Source organism: Microcaecilia unicolor, chromosome 9, assembly GCF_901765095.1.
Source record: "Microcaecilia unicolor chromosome 9, aMicUni1.1, whole genome shotgun sequence".
NCBI classification, from domain to species: domain Eukaryota; kingdom Metazoa; phylum Chordata; class Amphibia; order Gymnophiona; family Siphonopidae; genus Microcaecilia; species Microcaecilia unicolor.
Genome location: NC_044039.1, coordinates 172,310,782 through 172,325,164, shown reverse-complemented (window position 1 = coordinate 172,325,164; position 14,383 = coordinate 172,310,782). Strand labels below are relative to the sequence as shown.

At 40.7% G+C, this 14,383-nt stretch overlaps 1 protein-coding gene across 3 annotated transcripts in view; it reads left to right on the top strand.

The window, feature by feature from the left end:
• The window catches only part of SLC35F4 (solute carrier family 35 member F4), a 195,684-nt gene that overhangs the window by 177,359 nt on the left and 3,942 nt on the right, over positions 1-14,383 (top strand). The gene's annotated exons all lie outside the window — the stretch shown is intronic.

The window sequence follows — 14,383 nt, the reverse complement described above, 5'->3', positions numbered from 1 at the left end:
GGACCCTGCTTGAATACTTTCTACACTTATCAGAGTCTGGCTTCAAAACCAACTCAGTAAGGGTTCATCTTAATGTGATTAGTGCATATCATCGCCGTGTAGAGGGTAAGCCTATCTTTGGACAGTCTTTAGTTGTTCGCTTCATGAGAGGTTTGCTGTTGTCGAAGCTCCCTGTCAAACCTCCACCAGTGTCATGGGATCTCAACGTCGTTCTCTCTCAACTGATGAAAGATCCTTTTGAGCTACTGAATTCCTGCCATCTGAAGTACTTGACCTGTAAGGTCGTTTTCTTGGTGGCTGTTACTTCAGCTCGTGGGGTCAGTGAGCGTCAGGCCTTGGTAGTGCATGCACCTTATATGAAATTTCATCACAACAGAGTGGTCCTCTGCACACACCCTAAGTTCCTGCCTAAGGTAGTGTCGGAGTTCCATCTTAACCAGTCAATTGCCTTGCCAACATTTTTTCCCCGTCCTCATACCCGCCCTGGCGAAAGCAGTTTGAATACCTTGGACTGCAAGAGAGCATTGGCCTTTTATGTGGAGTGGACAAAGCTCTTCAGACAGTCGGCCCAGTTGTTTGTTTCTTTTGATGCCAACAGGAGGGAAGTCGCCATCGGAAAGCGCACAATTTCAAATTGGCTAGCAGATTGCATTTCCTTAATTTATGCCCAAGCTGGGCTGACTCTAGACTGCCATGTCACAGCTCATAATGTAAGAGCCATGGCTGCGTCAGTGGCTCACTTAAAGTCAGCCTCCATTGAAGAGATTTGCAAGGCTGCAATGTAGTCATCAGTCCACACACATCTCACTACTGCCTTCAGCAGGATACCCGATGCGACAGTCAGTTTTGGGCAGTCAGTGCTGCAGAATCTGTTTGGGGTTTAGAATCCAACTCCACCCCCCTAGACCCATTTTTGTTCTGTTCCAGGCTGCACTCTCAGTTAGTTGTTTATGGTTTCAGGTCAATCTTTGTTATGTCCTCACTGTTGCGAGGCCAAATTGACCAATGTTCATTGTTTTGAGTGAGCCTGGTTGCTAGGGATACCCCACATGCGAGAACAAGCAGCCTGCTTGTCCTCAGAGAAAGCGAAGATACTTACCTGAGAAAGCAAAGATACTTATCTGTAGCAGGTATTCTCCGAGGACAGCAGGCTGATTGTTCTCACAAACCCGCCCACTTCCCCTTTGGAGTTGTTGTTGTTTGTTTATATGCTTTTTTATTAAACTGAGGAGGCACGCGACGGGCGGGAAGTCGTCCATGCATGAGCGGTGCATGAGGTTTGCATGCCAGAAGACTCTGGCAAAACTTTTTATTTTTGCTGGTGAAAAATTTGCCATTTCCCGGGCCGACGAAGACGTCGACCCACGTGTAAGAACAGTCAGCCTGCTGTCCTCGGAGAATACCTGCTACAGGTAAGTATCTTTGCTTTTTACAGATATTTACAGTGATCAGTCCGGATATTGGCCAACATGTATTTAAAGGAAATGCTGATTGTGGAGTTTGAATATTGTCCTGCATATTATTGAGGGAGGTTTTTGATTTAGTAGAATAATTAATGATGATGCAATGTTGTGTAAATTTTGTGAAGTTTGTCTTTTATTCTGTAGTGAATGCTGAACTGTAACCTGCTCAGGAGGTCTGAAGGGTGGGCTATAAATAAATCAATAACTAAATAAGGGGCCCTTTTATTAAACTACATTATGTGCTAACGCACACCTAACACAGCAAAAAAATGGACTACCATAAGACACACTACAATATCATGCTAACTACACTAAATAATTTTTAATTTTTTTTTAGGGGGTATGTCAGGGATTAAGAGTGGTCATTCCTGCACTGACCAGTTATCTCATCTACATTACTGCATGCACACAGAAATGGAGGAGCCTTTCCACCTAGCACATGAGAAACAATAGGTGTAATACTTGCCAGTATGATTAATATCAAGGTAAAAAAAGCAACAAGTAAATAATTAAACCACACTGAATGTTTTCAAAAACAGGAGGAAAACACTTCAAATGCTCAGCTACCAGTACAATACAAGCACAATTTCACTGAGGAGCAATCTCCTATTCAATTTTATTTTAATTATATTTCAATATGTCTTTTTCATTAAATTTTCATTCCATTAACCCTAGAACGCATATTGGGGGCCTTTTAGGCCCCCATGCTTACATTTTTGCTATTATCTGCAAAATTACTTTAGTTAGAATTTTGAAACTCAAGGTACTACTCAAGTATGTCATTGTTGATAATATCCAGTTGTTCATATAATTTTTTTCATAGGCATTATGGTGTAACAATGCTTGTTTGGTGAAAACTACATCTGTACGAATTGGGGGCCTTTTAGGCCCCCGCTGTTTTTATCATGTTCTCAGAAGTGTTTGTGTCTCAAGTTACTTTATTTGTACTCAGTAATGCTGGTGGAGGGGCCAGGGTGTGGATAATAACATGTGAGGATGTCATGTGATTTTTGGAGGGAGTGATAAGGCCATGACATCACCTCAGGTCCTCTGAACACTGAGGACAGTATACACTGTGAGCTAATTGCTGAAGGACCTGTGATAAGATAAGCTGTTGAGAGGAAATCTGTTTCATTTTCTAACATCTAGTCAGCAATGGCACAGTCTTCCTCCAAGTGTCTGACTGACCAAGAGATTGAAGCGATTATGTTTCAAAGCGATGATGAAAGTGAACTATCTTTGTCTGATGAAGAATATCTGCCACCAGCTAATCAAACATCCTCATCCAGTGATTCTTCTGATGATGAAGAAGTGAATCTAGTGGATCCTCAAGAAGTGATAAGTAGAACATCCAAAACGAATGTTTTTTGGGACAGTAATCCTACATTAGTCGGACGTACTCCAATACACAATATTGTGAGACAGGCTCAAGGAGCTGTGGGAAGTCCCAGTTACTTTACCCCTAAAGATGTATTCTGTACTTATTTTTCTGACAATATTGCAGAAGAGGTCCTATTATGTTCAAACCTAGAAGGAAGACGTATCGCTTCAGCAAAAAATAAGTCCTGGAAAAATATCTCAAAAGAGGAACTTTATGCATATATTGGACTTTTCCTGCTGGCAGGGAGTCAAAAATCGTATGATGTCCCAATACGAGAATTATTTCTGGACCCACTTTCTGATCCACACTATAAGGCGACAATGTCAGTGGGCAGATATGAGGAAATTAGAAGGATCATTCGCTTTGATGATAAGCGAACTCGTGCAGCGAGGTTTGAAACAGACAAATTAGCCCCTATCAGTTATATCTGGAACATATTTATCAAAAATTGCACAAAACTTTACAATCCTAGTACTAATGTTACTGTAGATGAGCAACTTGTACCGTTCAGAGGACGCTGCAAATTCATACAATACATGCCCAGCAAGCCAGCCAAGTACGGTATAAAAATCTTCTGGATGTGTGATTCTGCAAATTATTATGGCATAAATGGCGTAATCTACTGTGGCAAAGAGGTTGGTGCACCAGTACAGAAGGATCTGGGGTCTGAAATAGTCAAAACTCTTGCTGTTCCAATATTCAATTCAGGTAGAAACATCACCATGGACAATTATTTCACCAATGTTGAACTAGGCAATTTTCTGCTTGCAAAAGCTATTACACTTGTTGGTACTATAAAGCAAAACAGACGAGAAATTCCAGCAGCACTCAAACACAATCGTCAGCGAGCACTTTATGAGAGTGTCTTTGGATTCAATAACAAAGCAACTTTGGTATCTTACAAGGCAAAGAAGGAGAAATTGAAATAACCAAAAATTGAAACCAGAAATCATCCTGCATTACAATGCAACAAAAGGAGGTGTAGATAAAATGGATGAGATGGTGGGAGAATATTCGTGTAAGAGGCAAACAAAACGATGGCCTGTAGTACTATTTTTAAATATGCTTGATGTAGCAGCCCTAAATTCATTCATTATTTATACAGAAACTCATCCTGAATTTCATGCACAGAGGAAGGACAGGAGACGCTTATTCTTGAAGGACCTTTGTCATGAACTTGTAATACCTCACATGATAGAGCGAAGCGACTTGAAATGCTTGCCAAAGAAAACTAAAGAAGCAATGAAACGGTGTGGTGTACAGTTTCAGATTACTCCAGAGCCAGGAGAAAGAAAACGAAAGCGTTGTTTCATGTGTCCAAGAAACATAGAGAGGAAAACTGAGCGATATTGTTCCACTTGTAAGGAAACTGTTTGCAAAGAACACTCTTCTGAAAAAATAACATGTCAGATTTGTTTGGAAGACTAATATAATAGAAAAGAAAGTTAGAATAAAAATGTAGCTGCAGCTAGTTTGCTATAGATTTCTATGCATTTTTGTGTGTTTTCATGTCTTTGCGTGAAATTTGGGAAAAAAAAGATTTTTTGGTGTTTTCTGTGAAAAATTATAATTAAAATGTTGTCCACTATTCATATTTTATTGAGCAATTTTGAAATAAACTTGTGAAAGTTATTTAAGTGTGTTTTTCTACATTATGTGCATGGGGGCCTAAAAGGCCCCCATGACGTTAATATGTATATTTTTAACGTCATGCGTTCTAGGGTTAAAAATGTATTTTCATTTAACTTGAAACACAATTGTTGAAATAGAAGACCACTTACCTGAGAAAAAGATGTGCTCAACAGAGCGTTGCCATTTCACCAATAAGCTTCATCAGGAGCAATAATAGTGGTCTCCTTAACATACTTCATAGCTACATGTGGTAAACTCCTAAAACCATCCACACTGGACCATCAATACTCACCAGAAACTATTACAAAATTAATCAAATTTATTTTAACTCACAACTACTTCCACTTTAACAATGATATCTATCAACAAATAATGGGCACTGCGATGGGCACCAGGACAGCACCCCAATATGCCAACCTTTTTATGGCTGAGCTGGAAGAGACATTTCTGAATACACACCAGACCAAACCCCTAAAATACTACCGGTACATCGATGACATTTTTATGATTTGGACGGAGGGTGAAGAATCTCTGAAACAATTTCACTCTTCCTTCAATACATACCATCCTACAATCAGATTTAAAGTTGACTACTCCCCAGAAAAAGTCAATTTTTTGGACACCACGGTCTCAATCAGTGACGGCTATATACAAACATCTGTATACAAGAAACCCACAGACAGATGCAGGTACCTCCACAACTCCAGCTTCCATCCTGCACATACAAAAAGATCCATCATTTACAGCCAAGCCACAAGATACCACTGTATCCTCTCTGACCCAGGGGACAGAGACAAACACCTTAAAAGCCTGACTGCATCCTTCAAACAGAAAGGCTACAACCTCAAAATAATCTCAAAAAATATTGCCTCCTCCCTCAAAACACCCAGGGAAAATCTGCTACAGTACAAAGAGAAAAAAACACAGACAGGATCCCCCTGGTAGTGACATACAATCCAGAGCTGGAAAAACTGAGGAAAATCATAAGAGATCTATAACCTTTGCTCCAGGAGGATGAATTACTGAAGGAAATATTCCCATCCCCACCAGTACTGGCCTTCAGACAGCCACCCAACTTAAAACACAAGCTTATCAGAAGTAAACTGCCAACACAGACTGAAAGTGAACAGAAAGGCACACGTCCTTGTAATATATCTAGCTGCAAACTATGCCAAAACATTTCACAGGACCCCACAGTCATGCACAAAGGAAAGATATTCAACATAAAGGAATCTTTCACGTGCTCATCTTCCAATGTGGTATATATCATTCAGTGTAAAAAATGCAACGAAGGTTGTTATATTGGAGAAACAGGCCAGATGCTTAAGACAAGATTCAATTTACATAGACATCACATGAACAATACTGCCAGTAGGGCCCCAACCCCGGTGGGACAGCACTTTACAGAACCAGAACACTGTACCAGTGATTTCACAGTGAGAATACTGAAAGGTAACTTTAAAACAATTCAGGAACGTAAAACCTTTGAAGTCAGAATGATTGAATATTTTGACACCCAACGGACAGGACTTAACAAGGATCTGGGTTTTCTAGCCCACTATAAACCATAAGTTGTATTTCACTGCTTCTCACCCTCTCCTCCCCTCCCCTTCCCTCCCCTCCCCACAAACATCCTGCTAGACTATGGAATGCTTTGAAGTCCCCATACACATCTCCTACCCACCCTGCTAGACCATCTATGAGGGACTGATATATACACTGTCAGCTAACACATTTGCTTATTTCTGATCTGATGAAGAAGGGCAACCTTCGAAAGCTAATCAAGAAATGTATTAAGTTATGTCCAATAAAAAAGGTATCATCTTATTTTCTTTTCCATGTTTTAATTTTGTTTGATTTCTATTGATTACCTTTAAGAGTGGACTAACACGGCTAACACACCTCTAGACTTGTGTGAAGAAGCTCCCGAGCAAAATTGTGCTTGTATTGCACAGGTAGCTGAGCACCTGTTTTTGAAAACACTCACTGGAGTTTAATTATTTACTTGCTGTTTTTGCCTTAACATTAGCACATGGCCATTAATGGAAAAAAAAAACAGAAAATTGGGGGTTTTATGGCTGTGGTAAAAATAGCATTAGCACAGTGAAAAAGGCTAAGTTTAGCTTATTTTTACTGCAGCTTAGTAAAAGGACCACTGACTAAATACATAAATAGGACCTTGTAACTGTTACATACACAAAGAGAATTTCTGAAAATGCTTCATTTTACATTAATTTTTATTCTTTCCAACCCAACGGAAGTTGGAAATGAAAAGGGTTGAGAATCTCGGACTGTCCGTGTGTCTGGGGGGCAAAATCACTCTTCAAAAATTTAATGAAATGGAATAAAACTTGGTAGAAGAGAAGAAGGATCTTATATGGAAACCTGACCCCCAAGCGGTAATACTATGGGACTACCATTAGAGGTTGCCGGTGCCTTTTTGTGCGTTGGTGCCAGGAAGGGGAGGAGCAACTTGGGGTTGCTCCTGCCTGACCCCACTAAGGACCAAGAATTGTGAAAAGTAGGCCCGGGGAGGGGGTTGTCCTTTGGGAGGGAAAGAGGCCTTGCAGATGAAGGTCTTATGACATGTGGGGGTCCTCTGTGGGCCTTAGACTTGGGGGACCCTTCAGGATCATGGGTTTTTATTGGGGGCTTTGATTAGGAAGGTGGCTCAGGACAGGATTTGTGCTTGGTGGGAGGGGGCTTTGGGGACCCCTAGAGTAACTGTGACCAGCCCCTTTAAGATGCAGCCTGGGAGCATTAAGCCATCGCTGTGTGGTCTGATGTGCCAGGGACAGTAAAATAATTCCAGCTGGGGATATCTTTCCAGCTATAACTCTAGAGTTTGTATAGTAAAGAGCTGTGTTACATGCATTTGCATGTTTTACATATCATTACTATTTATCCCACACTACTTTAAAAAACATTCATTACGGCACTGCACCCTATTTTAGTGCCCTTTAACACACATTATGGGGCAAATAATGTTAGAGCCATAACACAGCTTGATAACTCCCCCCCCCCCCCTAAGTAGCTCGGAGATCTTTGGGGCTTAAGAGCAAGGGAAAGTGCCCAGCTTTGTTCCTTAAAACTCAGTCAAAAGACATTAACTTCCTTCCTGAATGTTTTGTTAAAATATATTTGATAGCAAACTGTCTTTAAACTTGTGATCCACTTTTATGCAACTTGTTTGTTAAAGGTGGATTATCAATCTAATCCAATCAAATAATAAGTTTGGGTGTATCTGGGCTATATTCCTGCAAACTCAATGGACAAGACAAGTCCAAGTCAGAATTGGGACGGCCTGCTCATAACGCCTAAAAAAGATGTCCATCTCACAGCAATTTTTAGACAGGAAAGACGTCCAGATTTCCTGTTCAAAAATACTTGAGAAAAACTTCCTTATACTGGAGATGTCCATTCTGAACAACCATTTTACAAATAGGGAAAACAAGGCATAGGGCCGTCTGGCAGCATTCTTATTAAAATGACCACATAGATGTCCTTGCAGAACAGAGGAGTAGCCTACTGGTTAGTGCAGTGGACTGTAAACCAAGGGACACAGGCTCAAATCCTACTGTAACTTTTTTTTTTTTGGTAAATATGATCCCTCCTGGACCAGAAAAATTCCTGCTGTACCTGAATGTACAATAGCCTTCAGGCTTGCGGGTGGCTTATATCTTTAGGTACAGTAAGTATTTTTCTGTTCCTGGAGGGAGTCCCAGAAAACAAAATTAATGGTGTTAAAGTGGGATTTGAACCTAAAGCCCTTGATTTACAATCCACTGCAATAACCATTATGCTACTCACCTGAGCTGCTTGATGCTTTATTCAGAAATGCCTGCAGCTTACATAGAGCCTGGTTTCCCTTCTGGTTTTTCTTTAAGGGGAGAAGGAGGGGAACAGCAACCACTACCCCAGCCATTCCCAGCCCAGTCCTCAGGGCACACCTAGTCTCATTATGCTTTCAGGATATCCACAATGAATATGCATGAGATAGATTTGCATGCACTGCCTCAATTGCATATAAATCTAATTCATGAATATTCATTGTGGATATCCTGAAAATCCAGTGGGACTAGGTATGAACCGAGGACTGGGTTGGGAATGGCTGCACTAGAGGATTAAGGAGTGGTCATGCTTTAATCCCTCCAGTAGTCAGCTACTCAATAAGAGCACATTTTTGTAATGTGGATGTGACTGAAACAGGTCCAGATAAAAATGTCCCATTCGAAAATCGCTGTTGAATGGCCTATTTTTGGACCCTCCCTTGTCCCACCCAAAACACACCCACAATACGCCTCCTTACTAGTTTGATCAACTGCAGTGTGAAACATTCAAACTCTGACTTTCCATAATCAGAATTTGAATGTTTTTAGCAGATGGACATTTTTTTAAAATGCATTTTGAAGTGTCCATTTGTTTTGAAAATGAGCACCAATTTCAAATGCTGACAACTGAGCACAGAAAAAATATGCCCAGCTTTGCTGGCAACTGTTTTTTCACTATCCTTTATCCAGGAAACTAACTTCTCCTGGCTGAAAGACAGTAAAAATATCCGTAGTCTAGGGGTTATCATGGATTCTTCGATAACCATGGCAATGGTTCAAAACTCTTTCCAGAATGTGTTACATATTCGGCAAATAAGATACCTGCCTGAAGTAAATTTGACTAAATCAAATCTTAGGTAGAAAATAGATCCGGGTAGTAATGGGACATTCTGTACACAAAAATGACTCTTTTTTAGACGTAAGTATGACTGTCTCAGGCGTCAGCAGTTAACTGTCTAATCGTGGTTTGTAATTCTGAAGTAGGATCAGTTGAAAGTTTCTGATAAGCAGTTACGTCTGCCAGCTGATGGGTCCCTCTATCTTACTTCAGCTGGCCAAACTGTAATCGCTCCTCCCTTGTCAGCTCGTAGTATCATCAAATTCATATTGGAGTGCAGATCATTAAGTGCTTATCTTTGAATAGGAGTCATATTAGAATATGTATAGCACAAGTTCATCTGTTGCTCAACGATTCCTAAATCCATTTAGATTACATAATAGACATATTCATTGATGGTGGATAGATAGCAAAGAATGATGTCAACTGCAATTTCTTAAAAAAACTGAATAATGCAACACGAGTTTTAATGCAGCATACATCACTGTGGGGACAAATCCCAATCCAAGCTCAAGTACTTCCCTTTGACCTTTCTTCAAACTGCATCCGAGATATTCACAATTGCTGATCCTGCACTGTTCATGCCCTGGTCAGATTGCCACAATTGGGATGATTGCCTAGATTACTCTGAATGCCTTAATTGTGAAAACTCACTTTTTGGTTGCCTAGTTTCCAGCCATATGGACGCTTGTTGTCTAAAAAACGGATGCTTTACTCACAGCTGACTGATTGTCCTCTACACTTGAATCTGAATCACTTAGAGAGCCGTCAAGCACCATTTGTGCTGTAGTTTTAGACAGTCTCTTGTTATACATCCACACATAAACACAATTTCCTTGATAATCCTTCTCTTTTAAATTTTTTAAATTCTCATCTCATATAGGTTCTCTAAATCATTGTAACTTAATTGAAAGCTGTGTGTGCATTTTATTTTAATCATCAATTGATGAATGCTGCTGTAAAGTTGTCAAGAATTCTTCCGCTTTCTTTTTTTTTAATTCTTGCTCAACCTGTAACGTTGTTTCTACTATCAATAACATCAGATCAAGATTGCATCTGTTTAAGATGGCATTCCGCTTGGAGATACACATCATCTTAAGTGACTATATGGGTGCTTTCTGAAGTCTTAGCCTTCTAGGGGTCATGTGCAAGTGTAACACCATGCAACTCTGCTTAAAAGTCAAACGTTTGCTAAGATTTTCCAATTCTCCCCAAGAAGCAAAGGAGAGTTTGACAAGTCTTCTTCCAACAATGCTGATTGCTGGACTAATTTTGATGTTTGATCATCTGACTATCCAAACATCTCCAACTTGTAATGGGCCATCTTGAGCCAGACAGAGCCCGACAGCTCGATAAATCACTTTAATGGGCTATAATTCAACATGAGGGGATAACATAGAGGGGCATAATCGAACAGGGCACCCAAGTTTTCCTGAGGACGTCCTCGCGAAGGGACGGGGAAACCCATATTATCGAAACAAGATGGGTGTCCATCTTTCGTTTCAATAATACAGTCGGGGACGCCCAAATCTTAACATTTAGGTCAACCTTAGAGATGGTCGTCCTTGATTTTCGGCGATAATGGAAACCAAGGACGCCCATCTCAGAAACGACCAAATCCAAGCCATTTGATCATGGGAGGAGCCAGCATTCATAGTGCACTGGTCCCCCTCACATGCCAGGACACCAACCGAGCACCCTAGGGGGCACTACAGTGGATTTCAAAAAAAGCTCCCTGGTGCATAGCTCCCTTACCTTGTGTGCTGAGCCCCTCAACCCCCCACCCCAAAACCCACTCCCCACAACTGTACACCACTACCATAGCCCTTAGGGATGAAGGGGGGCACCTAGATGTGGATTTGTGGTGGGTTTTGGAGGGCTCACATTTACCAGCACACGTGTAACAGGTAAGGGGGGATGGGCCTGGGTCCGCCTGCCTGAAGTGCACTGCAGTACCCACTAAAACTGTTCCAGGGACCTGCATACTGCTGTCATGGAGCTGGGTATGATATTTGAGGCTGGCATAGAGGCTGGCAAAAATATTTAAACATTTGTTTTAGGGTGGGAGGGGGTTAATAACCACTGGGGGAGTAAGGGGAGGTCATCCCCGATTCCTTCCAGTGGTCATCTGGTCATTTAGGACACATTTTTGTGGCTTGGTCGTAAAAAAAAAAAGGACCAAGTAAAGTCGTCCACGTGTTCGCCAGGGACACTCTTCTTTTTTCCATTATCGGCCGAGGACGCCCATGTTTTAAGCACGCCCCAGTCCCACCTTCGCTTTGTTTCCGACACGCCCCTGGGAACTTTGGTCATCCCTGCGACGGAAAGCAGTTGAGGATGCCCAAAATCGGCTTTCGATTATGCCGATTTGGGTGACCCTGTGAGAAGGACGCCCATCTTGCGATTTGTGTCAAAAGATGGGCGCCCTTCTCTTTTGAAAATAAGCCTGATAATCAACTAAATCAAATCCTAGCTCATGCAACTTCCAGACCACATTTCAAACATCTGGAGCAATGTTCACATAGTATTTTCACAATGAATATAAATGTTCATAAACCCTAGAGCTTTTACATTTTTAATATTTTTAATTTTATAGTGTTTTATATACTTTTTAGAGGACCATCAGAAGTGACGTCTTTCAGACAAGTAATGCAGTCTGTAAACTCACCACTCACTTTCTCATCATCGCTCCTACTGATATTTTGTAAATATACCCATATCCTTCATTCCAAAAAAATGAAGTAAATTTGAGGCAGATTACTTCTTCCTGAACAATCTCCCATTTTTGCAATCTGTTTTATATAGTACTGATGGTAAACACAACAAAGAGTGAAAATGATCAAACAGCTGTTCCAAGAGCAATATCCACAAAGTCGTTACTGACAAATTCACAGTCCCAATAATAGAGCTAAACAATGTGTAGTAGAACGGTGGACCATACACGGTCTACGTTTCAGCTAACAAGCCTTCATCAGGGGTCCTGGATCACGCTGTATGACATCTATCCAAAAAATTGGATTAGTGCTCAAACACACTGCAGTAATATAATCCAAGAACATATCCAATGTTAGCGAGGGACTGCATGTGCCCGGCACACATGGCCATGGAATCCACGCTTCTTGGAAGGATAATCTGTGTGCACAGGTGGAGGGGGGCACAAAGCAGTTGAAGGCTAGGTTGTAATTAGTTGAAAACACTGTGGAAACATGAATTTAAAATGCTTGACCGTGGACAAGGGCTATGCTCTTGCTCTATAGATATACATTCATGGCTGGCCCTACCATTGAGCGACTGTGTTTTCCAACACATGATACCACATTTCTGCCCTGCTTTTCAGCCCCTAGGTACTTATGCAAATAAGGCCCTGCAATGAGTCTGCACATGAGCCTGCAAACACAAGCACTGTCCCTGTTTGTATTGGTTGCTGGTGTACTCTAGAATCTGCTTTAAACCACTAGTTAATGCTTGTAACTTATGTGGAGGAGGGGATGCTTACTTTCATAAATATATGTGTTTGTTTCCTGTCAGCCCTGAGATCAGAAAAGGATGTGCTGCTAACCATTCCAGCCATGAGAGAATGTATGCTAGTTGCTATAAAGGTCAAGACTTTGAAAGGGCTTGCTCTTCAGGAATGGAATGAATTGTTGAAAATTTTTAGATGTGAAAGGAATCATGTTGTCTTTTGCAGGAAGTCGAAAATTTGATTGTTTTATCAGATGTAGAAGGGAGTTGTGCCTATCATGCTGCCGTAGAATAGCAGTAAATTTTATAGGGAAAGTGTGGGGGATGTGATAGATGGAGGTAGTTGAGGAAATCATATATTACCTACTGAATGCAAAATGTTATGTTTAAAGGAGGAAAAAAGACATCAACATAAAATCACACCCATACAAGATAACAGTGTGACCAATATAACATAAGTGGCCATAAAACCTCCTTTAAATGCACCATCACCACAAAAATTGAACAGTACACTTATCTGCATAAATTCATACATCTGTGTCTTCTAAATGCTTAGGGCCCTTTTACTAAGGTACGCCAAAAAATGAGCTGCGCTAGTGTAGGTGCTTGTTTTGGGCGCGCGCAGATCCATTTTTCATCGCACCTGTAAAAAAGGCCTTTTTAAATTTTTGCTGAAAATGGACGTGTGGCAAAATAAAAAAATTGGAGCGCATCCATTTTGCGTCTGAGACCTTACTGCCAGCCATTGACTTAGCAGTAAGGTCTCACGCAGTAACCGTCTACATGCGTAGAATGACGATTACCGCCCGATTTTTGCTGTGCACCAGAAAAAAATGCATGTCAAAAATGAAATTACTGCAAGGGCCATGCAGTAACCAGGAGATAACTCCAAATTAACATGCGACTTACTAAAAGGGCCACTAGAACCCAAAGTGCAAAATTGCCCAGTGCTGCAGTACCAGCAATGGCCACTGTTTCACCACAATTAGCCTCTTCAGGGTATAATTCTGTAATATAAGCATATGGCATATGGCAGCCATGAGCAGCACAGGGAAATAGAAAAATATCATTTGACTTTTAATTCTTCCATGTAGCTGATGACAGTAGGTAATCACAAAATGGTGCTTGTGTTTTAAACAAATACAAAATCAAATGTCAGTGAATGCCCAATTGTAATTCACAAAATCCTCTAATCAAACCCATTTACTAAGCCATACTTACTATCTGTGCTAGTTAGAGCTAATTGTTAAGCAGATTTTGATTGTAATTGTTGTTTGTTTTATGTTGTTGTAACCAGTTTCAAATTGTGCATGATAGAATCGAGCTATAAATACCATTTTAAATTAAGTTGAACTAAACATTACAGTGTGGTAGCCTTTCATTTAAACCAAATAAACGTGGCCAACTTAGAATTATTCTGCAACTATTTAAGAGGCCCTTTTACTCAACTACGTTAAGCATGCACTTAACTTGGGGAAAATGGCTTACCTCAAGACATGATGAAGTTTTTACAGTAGTTTGCCTCTTAGCAAATGCTATTGCGCGCTATTTATTTTAAAAAATATTTTTTGGATTGGGCGTGTCATAGGCATGAAATGGATGTGCAAGTGCTAACCAGCTTGGGCGTTCACATTAGCAAACGCTAACTGGTTAATGCGGGAGCACTTAGCTTCCCCTAAATAGGAAGTGGCAAGTAAGTGCTCTCGCATTAATTTTTTGCAAGTGTCGCATGCTAATAGAAAAATTAGAATGGGACCTGCAAAAATAAAAAAGCCCT